This window comes from Diabrotica undecimpunctata, chromosome 8, assembly GCF_040954645.1.
Source record: "Diabrotica undecimpunctata isolate CICGRU chromosome 8, icDiaUnde3, whole genome shotgun sequence".
Classification (NCBI taxonomy): domain Eukaryota; kingdom Metazoa; phylum Arthropoda; class Insecta; order Coleoptera; family Chrysomelidae; genus Diabrotica; species Diabrotica undecimpunctata.
In genome coordinates this window covers 58,937,340-58,954,600 of record NC_092810.1, presented here as the reverse complement: position 1 = coordinate 58,954,600, position 17,261 = coordinate 58,937,340, and the positions used below count along the sequence as shown (strand labels likewise).

Here is a 17,261-nt window from a genome sequence, read left to right as displayed (position 1 = left end):
CACGTGATGATCAGTTTTTATTTGATTAATTGGGCTGTTTTATGATATTATGGAGTGAAAATCAGAGACTTGGTGTCCGAGTGCATCGCTTCTGGAACAATTTAAACCAACTGTAGAAGTCGAGATAATGTATTATCATTTTCTATAGAAGTTATATACATTTACCTTTCAAAGCTAAACACGTGGCTGTATTGGGGTCTTGCATTCCTACTCGTCTAAACGTCATATTATGTTGTTATGCCGATTTTATAACCAGAGTTTTTAAACGTTCTTTAATTGTGCTAGTAGGTATAGTAGAACATACATTACATATGATTAATCGCTGAGAGGGATTATGAGTATTCTTAAGTTAACTTGGTAACCATCAATATTTATATATTTAATGGAGCTAACAAATTGTTCAACTACAGATTTAGATTGTAATATTTCAATCAACCAATTGAAAGTGACACCACTACTTATATTATCCCCCGTACTATATTATTCCAAAGCGAGCTCACTAAATTGTAAATATTTTTAGTAGCCGTTCCATCCTATATAAGCCGATACAAATTTTTATTCGCTCTCTTTTCAATCATATCACTACAATCATTCTAAAATTAAACTTTAGTCACACAAATTGGTTAGTGTCTTAGCCGTATACCAGAGTAAGTATCTTTTTCTAGATTTAGGCCTCTGTTTTTACTTGTTTTCTTTTACATAGCAGATACTTTCTTTCTTAAATTAAAGCTGAAAACATGTTAACTATTATTTTTTTATATGTACCTATATTACCTTATTTTCTTTAGTATCTTATTAATAAAATCTTTTCCTATAAATTTATTTTTATTAATACCACGCTGTGATAAGAGATTTTGCTGATTACTCAGATTTATTTCTGATCGGGTTTTTCTTCTGGGAGAAAACAGATCTTTGTATGAAGTTTCTAGCCACTACCGTGGGGAGCAAGCAATAGCCAACCACACTACCTTGGGGAAACAATCAGCAACCACCCATACTACCTTAAATCCACTGATGCATCAGAATATAATTTGAAATCCATTTACCATGGGGACAAAAATGAATGCTATAATCTAGACCAACAACGCCGCTTAGCCCAACCAACAACCACCGACAGCGGCTAACTTCTACAAAGATCGGAACTCTTCCTGGAGAACTGAACGACTCCTTCAGAACGAACTAAAGCTGAATACTTTTTTATACTTAAATTATTTTATACCGGCAACCGGCAGAATCTTTGAGTCTCAGTTTAAAAATTGATTTTTGTTTCACATTCATAATAATATGAATTCTGTTTATTATATATATATATATATATATATATATATATATATATATATATATATATATATATATATATATATATACCTTTACTATGACTTTATAAGTTTTTTTTATTTCCTGTACCTTTATGGGATTGGTGTGGGGAGAGAATGAACAGGGAACGAACCCAGGGCTGAGCAGTCGGGCAGAGCACCATTCTGATGGATGGAACGGTGGGCGTTTTTCTCTTGAATATCCTTAGGGATAAGAATAGACGTTATAAGATAAGAGGTAGACGGATATGCAGTTGTTTGTGATTCTGAATGAACAAACAACATTTCTGAGCTGCAGTATTGATCCAACAGTTTTTATATATTCAAAAAATTTTATTCCTTATATGATCTAAAGTATCTTCTCATATTCATCCTTGATCTTTCGACGGATATTTCAAACTATTTAATGCATGGAAGTAGATATATGTGATGTAGTGAGTGTATATCGTGAATTAGTGCCTAAATCCGGTTCTTCCATCTTCCCGCTGAATATTTTTGTGTATTGGAATAGGGGACCGAATCCGGACCTGGCCGCATAACAAAGTTCAACCTTCAACCTGCCGCCTAATAAACTTGAACCAATAAACAGTTAAATTAATAAGCGTTTGTTTTGTTTGCCTTTTAAACTTGTCTGATGTTGAAGGTTATTGCAGTTTTTTACTCACAGGTTCGTATAATTTTCAGTGCACTGTCCCATTTAACTTTACGTTGTAGTCTGGTTAAAAAAAAAAGGTCATAGATGAAAAAGTCGGTACTCGTATTTTTACCGTGCGTTTTTTTTAACAATAATTTATGATCACAATTTGATTTTTTGTCTATAAGTTTTTTCCCTTATATTTTACATAAACAATATTTATATTATTTTTTATATCAAGAATATATTTATTTTCCCATTTTTTAAATTAAAATTGATAAATAATTTACGGAGATATTTGCCAAAAAGCAGTTTTTTTGCACTAATTTATAAGTTTTATTAATTTTTTTATTAACAAAATAAAATGTTATTAATACATTTGAACATCGAGAAATTACCGTCAATTTGTGCGAAATTTCCCCCTATCGGTCAAAAAGTTTAAAATTTATTTAATTTACTCGTATTTATCTCTGATGCTAAATACATGTACTACTGTGGCTAAATACATATAATAATAACTATTGAACTTGCTCTATTAATTATGCTAGACACATTTAGCAAATTTCATTGGGTTGTTTAAGACCTAAACTGTCTCAGAAGTTAAATGCATATTGCGTTTTCATCGAAATTATTTACAAAATAAACGTTTGGAAAAGGCCTATGTTTTTTACTTATAAACAATTGTAATAACTTATATATTTTTCAAGCTACAGACTTGTACGTGCAACCATTGGATAGTTGGAAAAAAACTCACATTTAAAAAACAAAAAAACCTTCTATGACCAATAGGAACAAAGTTAGGGACTATTTTTTTAAAAATCATATCTCCATTGTTTATAAACATTAAGAAGAACAATTTGCACAAATTTTGAATGAAAATCTAAACTTTATAATAAAACTTATAGCTATAAAATTCATCCAATTTTTCGAAACCTACAGCCCTTTGAAACGAAGGTACTTTCGACATAGGAAAGTGGAGGGAATAACTGTTTCAGAAGTTAAAATATTTTACTTAAAGAAGTATAAGTATATTGCTTTCTAAAGCCATTACACTGAGACTGACGAAATTTTGGAATGTGGCAGCTGCTACTCATTCCGCCTTTTTTACGCATCCTAAGATATATTACCGGTTTTCTATTATATAGATGACCTTTCTCCTATTCATACGAATACATATAAAATGTAGGAACATGAGGACGGTATACTCTGTGATCTTTGGAGATATTTAGATCTAAAAACATAAATAAATGTGTTTACCGTCCTCGTACGGTACATTATACCTATACACATATAAACATGTAGATCGTCAAAGTAGTAAATAATTATAATTAATATAAGGAATATAATAATATAATGTGTAAAAAATTACCTGAAATTTAAATTTCCGGGAGGGGTGAAAATTATGTCATCATTATTAATACTGCGACAGACTATTCCACAAATTTAAAAAAAAGTAAGTTTTTAAGGCGAATTTCAAATGGACTCAATTTTTCCGAGGTTTCCCATATTTCCCGGCCAGTGAAAACTATGTAGTTATTCATATTTCGACGAGTTACCCCAGATTAAAAAAAGAGGCTTCTAGCTGCAATGGAGGCCGACATAATGTAAATTTTTCTTACGTGTTTTAATTTGAAGTTCCGATCTAGAAAAAAAACGGAGCTTAAACAGTTATCCCTTACATTTTCCTATGTCGATCTTTCGAAACTTCGTTTCGAAAAATTGGATGAATTTTATAGCTATAAGTTATATATATATATATATATATATATATATATATATATATATATATATATATATATATATATATATATATATTATATATATTTACAATATAAAGTTTAGATTTTTATTCAAAATTTGTGCAAATTTTACTTCTTACTATTTATAAACAATGGAGATATGATTTTTTAAAAACTAGTCCCTAACTTCGTTCCTATTGGTCATAGAAGGTTTTTTTAACCAGCTATCCAATGGTTGTACGTACAAGTCAGTAGCTTGAAAAATATAGAAGTTATTATAATTGTTTATAAGTAAAAAACATACCCCTTTTTCAAACGTTTATTTTGTAAATAATTTAGATGAAAACGCAATATGCATTTAACCAGGGCCGTTCCTGGCGGGTATGCAATGAATGCCCCGCACGCAGGCGCTAAATTTTAGGGGCGCCAAATATTTGGTTACCATTACAAAAATATTCTCACTTCTAAAACAAAAAAAGTCAGTGTTCAGTATTTCACCGGTAAGCGCTAAAGCAATCACTTCATCCGATTGCTATTCCCTATTATAATACCAAAATTTCTAATTAAATTACCACCCTACAATTTTATTAGTGTCAGTACAAGACGCGCCGTCTAATGCCGCTCGCCGCGTTTGAGTAAAGAATGTACTATTGATAAAGAGCAACAAAAATATTATGAAATTGAAAAACAGCGATGGCGTGAAATAATTAAAGGAATGATTTGTATTGCGCAGTATTTAGCTGGCCAAAATTTAGCTTTTAGGGGTGACAGTACGAATTTTTATGAGACTAATAATGGCAATTTTTTTAAATTAGTTGAAATTATTGCTAAATTCGATCCAATTATGATGTAACACCTGAGCAATATTCGAAGGTCTAGAGCAATCACTTACAAAATGAATTAATTCATTTATTGTCAAGAAATATTCAGAAAGAAATTCTGAGTTGCCTCAGAACAGCAAAATATTACTCAATTATTTTGGATGAATCTCCAGATGCTAGCCATGTTGAGCAGCTGACGCTCATAATTCGTTTCGTTTATTGTTCTCCATACGAAGTCGAAATTAGAGAACACTTTTTGGGTTTTTTCAAAGTTTTAAATACTACAGGAGAATGGCTCTTCAATTTTTTAAAAGAAGAAATATTATCAAAATTTGAAATAAACCTTGATGACATGAGAGGTCCGGGTTACTACAATGGGGCAAATATGTCTGGCAAGCATGTGGGCCTTCAAACTCAAATTCTCAGAATTAATCCCAGAGCAATGTTTTTGCCTTGTTCAGCTCACACTTTTAATTTAAGTGTCAATGATGCAGCTAACATTTCATATGAGACTGTAGGTTTTTTTTTAATTATTCAGGAGTTGTTCAATTTTTTTTCTGCTTCGCGCAATTTCATTTCTGCTTTTCATGCAATTCAAGAGATATGAACACGAAACATTCAACAACACATTCACACTATTAGACAAAATTAAAACGTTCAAATTTATTTTTTCTATTATAATTTGGCATGATGTGTTAACAAAAGTTAATATAGTAAGTAAAATGGTCCAGAATCTAAATACAACTTTAAATGAATGCCATACAGAAATAAAAAATCTTATTATTTATTTCACTGAAAAAAGGTCAGACAAACATTTCGAGATTATCATGAATGATGCTGTAGCAGAAGCAGAAAAAAGTGATGTAGAGCAAAAATTTCCATTATTAAGACAAAGAAAGACGAAGCTTCAATTTTCGTATGAAGGTACAGATGAAACAGTATTCGATCCAAAACAAAAATTTAAGATCAGTTTTTATTTTCAAATTTTGGACACAACAATTCAATCCCTATATAGACGCTTTGGGGGAATAGATAAGTGCCACGATTTATTTGGATTTTTGGGTAATTTTCAAAATCTAGATTCTAATGTGATTAAAAGATCATGTATGGATTTGGATTTAGCTTTACAAATTTAACATGAAGGAAACATATGCAAAGATATTGATGGTCTTGATTTGCATAATGAAATTCTGTCATATAACAGACAGATGTTCTTAACCCACTCACAGACTCTAGCAAAATTTCGCCCATAGATATTTTAAATTATATAACAAAGAAAAATTTACAATCCTTGTTTCCAAATCTATTTATAGCCTTGAGAATATTCCTGACCCTTCCAATTTCGGTGGCATCTGGCGTTTTTCAAAGCTAAAGCTCATAAAAAATTATTTAAGAACGTCAATGTGCCAAGAAAGGCTATCAGATTTGGCAGTCATTTCAATTGAAAATAAAATTTGTGAAGCCATTGATCACAATGAAATGATTAATGAGCTTGCATCTGTGAAAGCACGACGTGTCATGTTGTAATTCCAATATTTGTTATTTAATTATTTTTCACTTGGTATATATGTATCCTATTTAATAAAGTTTTTTTACATTGAGGGTATCTCCCTTCTGTTATTATTTCATGTTATATTGCAGAATGCCTTATTAATTTGCGAATTAAGTGTTTTCTTTCTTACTGTTAGCTTACATAATAATATTGTTTTAAAATGACCTTTTTTCTTCATTTAATTCTGAAAATAAAACCTTTTTCAAACATGGTTCGTTTTATTTTTCTTTTTACATTCATATCGTATTTTCAATCATATCACAAGAACATATTTGATATAGGTACCTTAAAAACATAATATGGGGGCGCACAAAAAATCCTGCACGCAGGCGCTCACTACCCTAGGAACGGGCCTGCATTTAACTTCTGAGATAGTTTAAGTCTTAAAGAATCCTATGAAATTTGCTAAATGTATCTAGCATCATTAATAGAGCAAGTTCAATAGTTTAAATATTTAGCTCAGGGATAAATAAATTAAATAACTTTTAAACTATTTGACCGATCGGGGGGAAATTTAAAGACGGTAATTCCTCGATGTTCCAATGTAATAATCACATTTTTTATTTTGTTAATACAAAAATTAATAAAATTTATAAATTGGTGCAAAAAACTGATTTTTTGCAAATATCTCCGTAAATTAATTATCAATTTTAATTTAAAAAATAAAGAAATTCTTGATATAAAAAATGATATAAATAGGTATTGTTTATGTAAAATATAAGAGGAAAAAAATTATAGACAAAAAATCAAATTGTGACCATAAATTATTGTTTAAAAAAAAACGCAAGGTAAAAATACGAGTACCTTTTTATCTATTCGTCATTTAGTAACCCCCACTTACGTGTTAAAAGCTTTAGATATATCTGCGAAAAAATTTTCTGTTAAATCGATGATTTTTGCATAACCCGACTGGGCTATTGTAATAGTATAAAAATTTTATTTTATTTTTATCTACTTATTAATTATAAATTATCCCGACCGATATTAACCCATTTATGCTCACAACTATTTTTGTCAAATATATCAATGATTTTCTCAAGAATGTAATAAAATACCCTAAAATGCATTGAAAAATAACTAAAAAAATTTTTCAAAAACTGATTTTCGGAAATCATGCTGGGTCATTAACCACCCGTTGGGCACAAAGGGTACAAAATAAAAATAATAACTTTTATGCAATTACAGTTTATTTTATTTTCTTCTAAAAAATTAAACATGTACTCCCTAAAATGAAAACAATGAAGCAGGCATAGTTTAAAAGTTATCAAAATAGAAGGAAAATTTTATATTTTTATATGTATATCGCAAAATCTCTGCAAAAGTCAACGCCACACTTTCTCCTAATCCACAATTTTTATCAGCACGTTGTTAATTTTTAGCCTTGATATATGTCAAAATTTAGGCAATATCCATTTGATAAAGCCATTACCCATGCTTTATAGTAAAATCCGCCTCAAATAAATTGTTGGCACCCATTACGACCAAAGTAAGGAATCATAGATTCGTCGATAGAAATTTGATTTTCAGTGGGTGCAAACGTTAAAAGCTTTGTATTTAATTTTTCGATGAAAGGTCTAATCTTGGCCAATTTATCATTTTCGGCAAGGCGGTTGTTGTCTGCAACGTGGAAAAATCTAAATATATCTTCAAATCTACTGCGTCTCATAGATTTCGTTACTAAAACATTATTTGTATTATCGGAGTTTTCCCAATACATTCTTCGCCTTGGTAATGGAACGTAATCACTTAAAATTAAAGTTCCCAAGAATACATAAAATTCGTCAATTTCTATTGAAATATTTTGATTTTTCGAGGCAGCATAATTTTTTGTTTCTTTAATTAAATACTCTAGTGTTTCTCTGCTCATGAATAATTAAGAAAATTCAACTGGATTACTTTCAGAAGTAAGTGTTAAAACTGGTAATCTCGATAGATCGGAATCCGCACGTAATGTTGGTAAATTTATCATTTTTGACCATTTTCGTGGCATCTTTATTTTCTTTGCTCGATATTGTACATTAAAATCAGATACTTCTTGCAGAACTTAATTTCCTTTGTTTTCCTTAAATTGTACGCTGAAATTGTACTTCAACGTTTTGATTTGCAAGATTACCATTTCACTAGGGTATTTTTCTGTTGGAATTCTTCACCATCTCCGGGCAGTTATCTTCGAACGCTGACATGAAATTGTTCGGCAGCCATGTCTAGGTCCTTTAACCCTATCTAAATAGTATATTCCAGGTCTGCTTGATATTCTTCGTTGTTTGTTTTACGAGGATTACACTAAGTTTCCTTAAGAGGCTCATTGCAAGTCATTTTAAAACAAATGTGTCGATGGTTTGAACAGGAAACCTCATCTGAGACATACCATTTTTTAATAGTTCTAGCCATATGGGTCGTGACTACTGTTCTATCAATTGCATCCTTTCGTTGTAAAGTTGCGCAGTAGTTGCACAGCAAGGAATATTACCTCATAACCGGTGAGTTATGATGCAGCTCTCTGTGATTTGTCAATTAATCGTGATGAGTGTTTGTGCGTGTTTGTGTATGTGTGTCTGTGCCATGTTCAATTGAAAAATCTAAAGTAATGACATCTCTGCCACCCCCACGCCATGTTCTCAGTTGATTAACGGGTGTTTATTTGGTTGTACCTTATTTACACCTGTCCTATTTTTTACATAGGACGTTCCCTATCAGCCATTGTTGACAACATCCCCATGTATCCGCACATCTACAAATACATACCTACATACATATATGCATACATGCAGATGTATGCATAAATGCGCATACATATAATCGCATATATACAATCACGAACCGCCTTGTATTTGACTTAACCTCGTATACATTTTTTGAGTTTTTATAATATATGCTTATAATTGGTTTCCAATGAGTGTAGAGTAATAAATCATGAAGTGTCATAAAATTTGCCTGAATTTCGGTGTCGTCATGGGCGTAGGCAAATGGACGGATGTCAACTTCGTCGTCAAAAATTGATGTACCTCAAAATATCATATTTTGGATATTTTGTGATAACCAATTTTATTTAATTTTTCGATTAACTTATTCTTCAAACTCGTATTCCATTATATGGTCATTAAAGCTAATTACATTTTTATTTATAAAAACAAATTCACTTCCTTACTGAACGAATAAAAGCATTAGAAGAAACTGATAAGGGTATGACGCACCTCCTAATATTACTAAGAACTAAAATAAATCAACATGAAGACTAATAACGCGTAATGAGGTTTTACTTACACTTTCATTATAATCCCTCTTTTATTTTATTATTATCATTCGACATTCGACATTCGAGTTAGTAATTGTTGCTACACCAATTAAACGTACAGTAATATTGTGATATAGAAATAGTGAAAAAGTTATAAAATGGCGACATTTACTCCAAAGAAAAGAGGTGTAAAAAATTCTCCGCTATCTGTTAGTGAAAAAGTTATAATTTTAAATGTATATGATTGCATAAAACACGATCACCCTAGTTTGTCTGTGCAAGAAAGTGTTGAGCGATGTGCCCGAATGACTGGAATTGGACAGTCCACGATTTTTAAATTATTGCGAGAAAGAAAGATATCAGGCCAGTTAAGTCCATGCAAGAGAAAATCAGGAAGACCAATAAAAATCTTAGGTGAAGACACCAAACGTGACATTCGAAGAAAAGTTCATTCGTTTTATTTTAAAAAGGAAATACCCACCCTTGACAAAATACTAATGGAGATAAGCCAAGATAACGATATTCCTTTGATATCCAGAAAACTTTTATGGAAAACTTTAAAAAGTATGAATTTTTCCTGGGAAAAGCACAATCGAAAGGCACTATTACTGGAAAGTGATGAAATCATTTGCTGGAGACGAAAATATTTGAGAACTATAAAACAGTACCGCAGAGAGCACAAGAAAATTTTTTATCTTGATGAGACGTGGATAAACGAAGGTTATATAGTCCAAAAAATGTGGCAAGATAAAAATGTAACAAGTGCTCGCCAAGCTTTCATAGAAGGCCTTTCGACGGGTATTAAAGTGCCTTCGGGAAAAGGGAAGAGGCTTATAATTGCTCACATTGGAAGCGAAGAAGGATTTTTAAAAGAAGGTTTGTTAAGCTTTGAGTCGTGTCGGACGGGAGATTATCATGAGGACATGAATTCGGATGTCTTCGAAGACTACTGCGGGGAAATGTTAAAATTTCTTCCAGCTGATTCGGTCGTGGTTATGGATAATGCAAGCTACCATTCAAGGCGCATAGAGAAGGTACCAACTTCAGCTTGGAGAAAGCAAGAAATTATTAACTGGTTGTCAAATAAAGGTATTCAGTTTGAGACGAATTCAATAAAGAAGGAACTACTAGCCGTAGTAAAACAACATAAATATAGAACTTATATGGGCACAAGTTAAAGGATATGTTGCAAGGCACAATACCACATTTAAAATGAAAGATGTCAAGGTATTGTTTGATCAAGCCATTATGGAAATCACATCAGAAAACTGGCAAAAAGCAATCCAGCATGTTTTAAAAGAGGAAGATAAAATGTGGGAACTGGACAACTTGGTCGATCAGGTGGTTGACCCTATAATTATAACACCAGGGGATGATGACAGTTCTTCGGATGAAGACTATAGTGATGTAGAATTGTAATAACGTATCCAGTAAAGTTTTTGTAGTTTTTGTGAATAAATTGATTTAAACTCCCCACAAGTGTTTCAATATGTAAAGTTCATTCGTGTGTGTTTGTGAGTATTTCCCGATTTCGGTTCGTATATATTTTATTGTTACATTTTATATTTTTTTAATAACACTGTTCTGCTGTATTACATTTTTATTTCCTTTAATATGATTTTTAAGAATGCATATTCTTTTGTCAATTAACCCACTAGCGCGCCTCTGGCTCAGTGTTTATCTGTCGATAACAATGGACTAATCCCTTAAAACAGGGTGATACCTACCTGCTCTTTATGAAACGACAGAATTTTGCAATGCGGACGGAATTTATTGACGGATTATTGACGGATTACCCTGTAGCGCTTTTGAATACTTCATGAGATTTTATTACTCTACACTCATTAGAAATAGATTATAGATTGGTAATTATATGAAACGTTGATGTTAATCTTTTCTTCTGATTTGTAGAGTCGATTATTGTTTTTGTTGTTATAAATAAGTAATTATATACAATTATATCAGATGGGTAAAACCAAACTGGAAAAACCAGTTAACTAATCTCGCAGAACTGAAAAGACGAATTTAAGTTTTTAAGATTCATTATTGCGGTTTTAACTGATTAGTAAGTTCAGTAATTATTAAAATGAATTATATATTAGCTTTGTTTACGTTTATGTGCTACATTGATTGCGTAAAGCTAGAGAATAGGACTAGTGAGTTTGTTTCACCAGTGTTGCAAACACATCACCGCAGAGGCCCACATTGGTTTGATTTTAAAAGAAAAACTTAACACAGTTTTTAAGGTAGGAACTGCATTTAAATATGATTATTTTTTTTTAATTGTTTACTAATCGGGACGAAAATGTTTACAAAAAAAGTACTGCGTTTCAAAGTACCTACTCTTGGTTGGAGTTAATTTATTTGATTAGCTACTCCTTTCGGACAATATTTATTACCGAATATTTTATACATGGGAATAAATCACAATTAATTGTTATAAAAACTACCTTTTTGTTTTGTATTTTTTGATTTTAGATTCGGAAATCGATTTCAAAAAGTTTCTGAAATAAAATTTTAAATAAGTAATATAACCTATATAAATGTTATAATCATTTGGCGGTGGAAGAAATCTTGACAGTTATGACTTACTTGGTCTCGATTTTGAAAGCATTAACCATGTTAACATTTTTTGATTGAAAATGTGTTAGTTGTGTTATTGTTGATTAGTATATGATGTGTCTTTGATTTGCTGTTAACTCATTAGTGTTATCACCAACTAGCCTATATTTGTCCACTGCTAAACGTAGGCCTTCCGTAAAATTTTCCAACTATTTTTATCTTGTGCTTCTTGCATCCAGTTTGTGGTGATGCGCTTGATATCATCCGTCCATCTAATTGATGGTCGTCCTCTGTTTTGATATTCCTCTTGCCTTGATTGGAGATATCTTAGTTTAACTATGTGTTACTAAATTATCTGTCTATTTGTCTTTCAATTCTCTTCTTTTTTATCTTTAAGATCTTTGGTACCTTGAGTGAGTGAGTTTATCCTTGTTTTTTTCTTTTTCCTTATATTCTCCATGTTTGTTACCTCCATGTCTTATTCATTTTTATTTAGATGTTCTACTTCTTTTGAAGTTATGAGATTCTGTTAAACTACTCTATCTTCTATGGAGTTTTCATTTCTTAGAATGTCTCTCTGTTGTCATTGCTCTCCTTTCTCTCCTAATGTTGATCAATATTTTTGCTCTAACCAGCCGATGGTCACTCCCAACAGGGATTTTATTAATTACTTTAACATCTTGGACAATATTTTTTCTGTTTGTGATTATGAAATCAATTTGGTTTATCGTTATGCCATCTGGACTAGCATACGTCCACTTACGTTATTGGTTCCTTTTGAAAAATGTGTTTATGCCATCGAGCCGATGATGCAACAAAAAATTTAGTAGCATATCTTCTCTATCGTTTCGCTCACCGTATCCAAATAAGCTCCTAACCACTTCTGCGTTATCTTCTTTAAATCAAAGTTTTAAAATCGTCCATTAACATTAGGTTTTGGGTTTTATCTTTTTTCATAGCTCTATTTATATCTTCAGTTTTGGATTTTTTCATCACTATGGCTAGACTTGGGTGGATATACTTCTATAATAATTATTTAAATAGAGCCTCTCTTGTTCCGTTTAAGTATGAGGTACACAACTCTTGAGCTTACGCTCTTTTTGTTTAATTTTATATCGGTGTTTCTTGTGCACGACAAAGCCTACGCCACAAACTGCCTCATCTTTTTCTCCAGTGGAATGCAGCACATATCCTGATTATAAAACTAATTGGTTTTTTCTTCGTATTTTAAAAAGTCCCAATACATCCCATTTTATGAACTCAAGCTCTTTCTGCAATTAAATGAGCTTCTCTTAGGTGCAAGCGTTCTTATGATATAATTGGCAATATGCAATGTTCGTTGTCCATGATAGCTGTGTCTATCCCGGTGATTCTTTGCACCCTCTTTCCTTGGTCTGATCTGATGGCTACCGTCACCAGGTACCGTTGAGCCTTCGAGGACTAAGGGCCTTTTTCTAGTTTATGTCATGTCATTTACAGGGGAAATTAGCTATTTCACCACCACGCTGGCCTGGTTTTTGTGATGTTAATGTTAATGCTCTTATTAACAATGTGTTCTGGGAGAGGCCAGAGGGAAGAAGGTCTGTAATGCGGCCTAGAAAAAGATGGAAAGATGCAGTCAAAGAAGATCTAGAGAAAATGGGAGTGCGACAATGGAAATTACTGGCACAGGACCGACAAACATGGAAGGCAATAGTAAACGCAGCAAAGACTCACGAAGAGTTGTAACTCCATTGATGATGATGATGATGTTAATGTTGAGACCATATCTTTCTCCCCCTGTATTATTATTTACTATCTCTTGTACTTCTTCTATGTTGTCTGCTATAATAGCTGTATCATCGCCATACCGTAAATTATTTATGGGAATATGAAAAGTTGAAATATTTTTTCTATATAAATGTTAAACAGCAGAGGACAGAGGATGCAGCCCTGTCTCACGCGCTTACTTTTTTCTACTTGTTGCGTATGTAGACTGATGGAGATCCTAAGTCTGTCTTATGATTTGAGTACAGCTGTTAGATCATCCTTAAATTTTTTCCATCAAGATCAATCTCCCTTAACGCCTGTATTAACACATTATGTCTTAGATTGCCAAAAGCTTTTTGGTAATTGATAAACCAAATAAAGACATCTCCTTAATCTCCCTTAACGCCTGTATTAACATATGTCATATTTCCAAAGCTCTTTGGTAATTGATAAAGCAAAGAAAGACATCCCTCTTCTGGTTGTAACAATTTTGCACCAGTAACTGCATGCAAAAAGTGTCTTTCGTATTTCTAAATTGTTTTTGAAACCAAACTCAGTGTCTCCCGTTGTCTCTTCGCATTTGTTTAACTCCGCTTATAAATTACTTATAAGAACACTTTGAGTACTTGGGTTATTAAGCTGATTAGGCGATGACCTTCGTAGCAACTGGTGTTGCGCTTCTTTGAAATTGCTACGAAAGTTGACTTCAGCCAATCTGATGGTATTTTTCTACTATTCTATATGTTATTAAAGAGATTGCGTAAATGCTATATATTTGAAGAGTTTAACTATTTCCGCATTTACGTTGTCGGGTCCTACAGCTTTATTATTTTTTAAACCGAAAATCGCTAATATCACTTCTGTTTCTAATATTGGTGGACCAGTCAAATCTGTATTTTCATTCGTAGTATCTAAGTCATGGTCACAGAAAAGGTCTAGTATAAATGCTTGCCAGAGTTTGCATAGTTCGTTGTGATCTGTTACGTTATTGTCTTTTATTTTTGAATAGTTACTTTTTCTGAAGGTGTGCTATTTCTTTGAGTCTGTTGTGGAAGTGTTTTTATTTTCTTTTTAATTCGTTTATTTATTTCTTTGTATTTACTTTTATTATTCTTTAAGTTTCTCAACTTTTCTTTGATTATTTTCTTTTGTAAGCTAGAACAATTTGTAAAGCTTTATGTACAGTATTTTTAATGTTTTCCGATTGTTCATCCACATTTTCTTTTTCATTTTTTGCTGATATTGACTATTTATTTTCTAGTTCTTTTTTAATTTGTATCTAGTTGTTTTATTTTGTAAAGATTCAATATTATATCAATCGTGTTTTGTAGGCTCAGAAATCATTTTACCTTTAAACCTTAAGTTACTATAAATTTAAACCTTTATTATACATATTTATATAATATATATATATATATATATATATATATATATATATATATATATATATATATATATATATATACTGTGATGTATTATTTGTGAATATTTTAATGAGCAATGAGTGTTTTTTAATAATATATATATATATATATATATATATATATATATATATATATATATATATATATATATATATATATATTTATTAGTTAATTAGTTTGTAAGCACTTTTTGAAATTATCTTTATTATATCTATTATGAAACACACATATATATTTAACATAGCCAATGTAAATTTAAAATAAACTATCTTTAAATTGAAATTCTTATGAAACTAATTAAATTATATAGACAATGTAAATTTTAAACAAACTAACTTATTGAAACAAAATTGAAATTGTTATGACACTAACTAAATTACATTAACAAAATTTTGTACCTTTCTGTCACTGAATGCCTAAATGAAACTGTTCTCCACTATATAGATTTTAATCACCACTCAATGTCTTCGTTCTCAGCTTCGGTTATCCTTGTTTTTGTGAAATTACTTTTTCCAATTATCAGCTTCCACCAACTTAAAATATTTTTCTTCTTAATAGCATTTATATTTATTCTTCTTTTTAATACACCAATATCCAATCACCATATAACTATTATAATTTGATTTCTACTAATCTCCAATCATAATATAATTTTTAATTTCTTCCAATCTCCAACCAATATTCTTCTAATATACTTTCCAATACTATCAAATTTTAATACTAAATCACTGATTATTGCATACTTTATACTTTCTTCCTAATTCTGACTGACTTAATGACTTTATACTGACTTCATACTGACTGCTTACTAATTGTGTCCTCTTTTCTTTATACTGACTTTACTATCTTGAAAATCTCCCTAACTGACTAACTATATACTGATTGCTTACTGACTGACTGACTTTATACTGACTTCATAGTAACTGTCTGACCATTTTGAATCCAAATCACCGAGTATTTATATCTTTTCATTGTTCCAGAATCATCTGGCAAGAAATCATATTCGAATTGTTTTATTTCCTAAATATATGAATGTTCTCGAAAAAGTATATGTTCGATTATGTCCATTTCACAGACATAACCATATTCGCGAAGGTTCTACCGTAAACAAAGGTTAAATTCTGTGTTCTAGAGAATTCTTTATTTTTCTATCGAAAATTTTATTGACATTTAGGCTTTTCAGATCAGAATATAAACTAAACAACTAAATAAATGTTGTATTTATTGTAATTTAGGTTGTAAATTAAACAACCTAAATTAATAAACTACACTATTTCAAATCCGTAACTATATGTAAACTAAACATTTCAAATTAACAAATAACCCCACTTTATATTCGTAACTATTATTTAACTGTCTATCACTTATTCAGAGTATATTTGGTTGCCTATGCACATGGCTCACTTAAATATATCATAATTATTAAAAAAAAAACTTTTTACACTTATTATATGCTAATTTCTTAAAAATGCCCTCACATAAATATATTTTATAATATTCTCTAGTAAGTATATAACTTATTAAAATAACCAAATACTTTTTATATATAACATTATCTAGTGTGTAATTTATAAATAATTTTCTTTAAACCATCACCATCTGTCTTTCTCCTATGTTAATATCATCTCAATACACACACATATATATATATATATATATATATATATATATATATATATATATATATATATATATAGTAAACTCTTAAATATTGGGTAAAGCTGCAAGAAGGACTCTAATGAGTATCAATTGTTTCGCCGAACGTTTTCGCCAAAGAGAATTAATTTGGCTTCTTCAGGGCTGAAAGAGAATAAATTATAATTAGCTACCATATATTATCTATTAAAACATTATTGATCTTACCGTAACTTAGAAGTTAGAATATTAAAAAAAAAACTTTGCTAGTAACAACATAATGGTGTTTTTTGTTACTATGTAAGGTTCATTGGTAAAACCGAATGAAATTAAATCCCAGTATAGGGAAATATTATTTTAGATTTTCTTTTTTAATTATATTATATTGTTCATGTATTATTATATCTTATTGAGATGTATCTAAGAAAAGCAAGGGAATGTTATCTTTTTTAGTTAATGAAAATTAATTATTAAAGTAGGTTAGTTGTTAATGGATATATCAGTCAAGTTAGTTATCTGTGATGTTGTATTGTTCTTGGTATCTGATTTAAGTAAGAAGTGGTATATATCGCTTAGATTCTTAATGTCAATTAA

At 30.7% G+C, this 17,261-nt stretch overlaps 1 protein-coding gene across 3 annotated transcripts in view; it reads left to right on the top strand.

Annotated features, from left to right (window-relative positions):
* Nucleotides 1-586: 586 nt before the first annotated feature.
* Nucleotides 587-17,261, top strand: part of LOC140447600 (uncharacterized) — a 44,924-nt gene continuing 28,249 nt past the window's right edge. For 2 of the 3 annotated variants that reach the window (XR_011951610.1, XM_072540350.1), the window contains exon 1: nucleotides 11,362-11,543. The gene's annotated coding sequence lies outside the window, so the exon portion shown is untranslated. Of the gene's footprint in view, nucleotides 648-11,361; nucleotides 11,544-17,261 lie in introns of those variants that run through there. The other variant, XR_011951611.1, reaches the window with a different exon arrangement.